The 3,833-nt window shown below is 48.5% G+C and overlaps 1 long non-coding RNA gene across 1 annotated transcript; it reads left to right on the forward strand.

The window, feature by feature from the left end:
* The first annotated feature begins 217 nt into the window (after positions 1-217).
* LOC129534677 (uncharacterized) lies at positions 218-2,171 on the forward strand. Its single transcript, XR_008681353.2, has 3 exons — positions 218-524; positions 900-975; positions 1,961-2,171. It is a non-coding gene; the product is annotated as an uncharacterized lncRNA (long non-coding RNA).
* The last annotated feature ends 1,662 nt before the right edge of the window (positions 2,172-3,833 follow it).

Here is a 3,833-nt window from a genome sequence, read left to right on the forward strand (position 1 = left end):
AAGGGGTCATTGTGACATATCTCTGGGCACATCACAGAAGTGGTATGACTTTTCTCTCATTCCAGGACTCTGGTCTCAGTAGGGATTGTGACATATCACAGAGCCCATAACCTAAGTAATGTGACTCTCCTATCCTGCCCAGGCCCTGCTTACAGGAAAGATTGTGACATATGGCTGGGCCCATCACCTAGGTAATGTGACTGTCCTTTGCTTTCTGTGCCCTGCCCCCAGTGAAGATTATGACAAATTTCTGGGCCAATCAGCTGTGTGATATGACTCTGTGCTCTTTCCTGGGACCTGCTAGCAGGGAGCATTGTGAAATATTGTCAGGCTCAGGACCCAGGCAATGTGATTCTTCTTGCTGCCTGGGCCCTACTTACAGAAGGGATTGTGATGTATTGCTGAAACAAGAACTCAGATGACGTGACTCCCCTGCCTGTGCCCTGCCTGCAGTGGGCATTGTGACATATCAGTGGATCTAGCAGCCAGATGATGTGACTCTCCTGCCTTGTTCCTGCCCACAGGTGAAATTGTGGCATATACCTGGGTCCAGATCACAGGCACAATGATGACTCTCATACCTAGACACAGCCAATGGGAGATATTTTGACTTTTGTAGCCAGGCTTAAGGCCACGGGTAATGTCCTGGGTCTCCTACTTGTATAAAGTTCACAGAACATTACAACACTCAGGATGATCACAGGAAGCCCTAGAGTGATACAGAGAGTTTCTAACAGGGCCTAGCTAACAGCTGAGATTGTGACTCTTGCATGCAGACCCAGCCGACAGGCTCTTCATTCTTACACATAAACAGAGCCTACGAATGAGGCAGTTAATCTCACACATAAAAGCAGTTGCAAGTTGGAATTGTTACTCTCATATGTGGATCTGGTTTCCAGGTGGTTTGGTGACTCTCGAACCATGATTCGGCAGACCTGTGAGGCTGTGAGTTCCCTATCAGAACACAATCTGCAGGTGAGATTGGGGCTGTTGTGCATGGATTTTGTGCATTGTTGAGACTGTAACTCCTTTATTTGAACCCCACTCACAGGAGGGGTTGCCTCTCATACATGAAGCCAGGACTTGTGTGAAACTGTGAAACTCATTTCTGTACATTCCCAAGTGTGTGATTGGGAAATATACCTTTGCCCAGAACCTGAGTGATCTGACTCTTTCCTAGGCCCAGCCCACAGATAAAATTGTGACGTATACCTGGGCCACCCACCTAAATAATGTGAAACTCCTTCCTGGGCTCTGCCTGTCAAGGGCATTTTTACGTTTCAGTGTGACCAGCAGCCACCCAGGTGCTATGACTCTCCTGCCTGGCCCCTGCCTACAAAGATCGTCGTGACTTATTTCTGGGTTCATTACATAGATTGTGTGACTTCATTCTACTGCCTTGGCTCTGCGCTTAGAGTGCACTGTGACATTTAGCTGGGTACTGCACCCAGGTAATGTGACTCTCCTGACTGAGTTCTTCCTACAGGAAGCATTGGAACCTATCACTTAGCCCAGCACCTAGGTGGATGGGATTCCCTCTCTTGCCTGGTTCCTGCCCACTGGAGAGATTGTGACCCATTGCTGAGCCCAGCCCCAAGGTGGTGTCACTCTCCTGCCTTGGCTCTGCCCATGGGGACCACTGTGACACATGTCTAGGCTAATTACTTAGGTGAAGTGAGTCTCCTTTCCTGCCTAAGCTCTGCCTACAGGGGGGATTTTGATATATCACTGGGCCCGGCAGCCAGGTGATGTGACTCTTCCGCCAGGTTTCTGCCTACAAAACTTGTTTTGTAGATTACATTCACAATCTCACTGAGATTAGATTCACAATCTTACACTGGTCCCAATGCCAGGTATGGGAGTAAACACTTGTGAGTTGGGAAGAAGTTTTCAGGATTGTGACATATCTCTGGACCAGCACCCAAGTGATGTGTCTTTTCTGGCCTCTCCCTCCTCACAGGTTGTATTGTGCCATATATGTGGGACCAAATTACAAGCACAACGATGAATCTTTTACCTGGAATCAAGACATGTGCAGGATGGTGAAACTTGTCACTGGACCTTTCCACAGTGTTATTGTGACATATGCCTTTGTCCAACATGTGAGTGATTTGACTCTCCAGACTGGGTCCAGTTCACAAATAAAATTGTGACATAAACCGGGGCAAAAACCTCGTAGGTGTGACTCATGTGCCTGGGCCCTACTCAGAAAGATAGTGACATTACACTGCACCCAGCACCTAAGTGATGTGATTCTTCTCTTCTACATGGGGTCTGCCTACAGCGACACTTGTGACGTATCAATGGGCTCAGCACTCAGGTGATGCGACTGTCATTTTTCTTCCTGGACCCTGCCTACATGGATAATTGTGACATATCACTGGCCTCAACTATCAGGTGATGTGACTATTTTGTCTGGGACCTGTCAACAAAGGGCATTGTGACATACTTCTTTTATTTTTTTCCAGACGGAGTCTCACTCTGTCACCCAGGCTGGAGTGCAATGGTGCGATCTCAGCTCACTGTAACCTCTGCCTTCCAGATTCAAGTGATTCTCCTGCCTCAGCCTCCCGAGTTGCTGGGACTACAGGCATGCACCACCACACCCGGCTATAGTAGAGATGGGATTTTACCATGTTGGCCAGGCTGGTCTCAAACTCCAGACCTCAAATGATCCACCCACCTCGACCTCCCAAAGTGCTGGGATTACAGGCATGAGCCAGAGCGCCTGGCGTGACATATTTCTAAGCTCAGCACTCAAGTGCTGTGACTCTCCTGACTGGGCCCTCCCCACGAGGAGAATTGTGACATATCCCTTGGCCCAGTCCTTAGGCCACATGACCCTCCATTTTTACCTAGGGCCAGCCCACAAAAGTAATTGTGACATATCACTGGGCCCAGCATCCAAGAGATATTATTCTTCTGCCTAGGCCCTGCCAACAAGAATACTTTTTACATCTCTCTGCTTCAGCACCAGGTGATGTAACATGTTTTCTTGTTCACACCCACAGGTCGTGGGTTTTGATACATACCTTTTCCTAGCACCTGAGTGATTTGCTTCTTTAGCCTGGGCTAATCCCACAAATGGAATTTTGACATATACCTGGCACACCACCTAGGTGATGTAACTCTTGCCTTGGTGCTGTCCTCAGAGGGGATTGTAATATATCACTGGGCCCAGCGCCTGGTGATGTCACCCATGTCTTTTTCCTTGGGCCCTGCCCCAGTGGGGATCGTAAATATCCCTGGGCCTTGTATCCATGTGATGTGACCTGGGCCCTGCCCACAGAGGCATTGTGACATCTCTGGGCCCATCCCTTAGGTGGTGTAATTCTCCTTTAGTGCCCAAGTCCTGCCTTCGGGAGGGATTGTGACATATGCCTGGACCAAGCACCTGGATGATGTGACACTCCTGCCTGGGCCCTGCCCACAGGGGGCATTGGAACATTTCACTTGGCTCAGCACCAAGAAGATATTACTCTCCTACCTGGACCTCTCCCACAGGGGACACCTAGACAATGTGATTTTTCTTCCTGGTTCCTGCTCAGAGTTCAAATTGTGATGTATATCTGAGCCCAAAACACAGGTAAGGTAATAACTCTCATAGCTGGACCAAGACAATAGAGAGATTTAGACTTTTGTAGCTAGGCTTAGAACAATGGGTACATATTTCTGGCCCAGCTCCCAGGTAACATGACTCTCCTACCTGGTCAGTGCTCACAGGTGGGATTGTTACCTATGTTTGGACTCAGCTCACAGGCATGGTGATGACTCTCATACCTGGACTTAGCCAACAAAAAAAAAGGTTGACTCTTGTACCTCAAAAGAGAAAA

Source organism: Gorilla gorilla, chromosome 6, assembly GCF_029281585.2.
Source record: "Gorilla gorilla gorilla isolate KB3781 chromosome 6, NHGRI_mGorGor1-v2.1_pri, whole genome shotgun sequence".
Classification (NCBI taxonomy): Eukaryota; Metazoa; Chordata; class Mammalia; order Primates; family Hominidae; genus Gorilla; species Gorilla gorilla.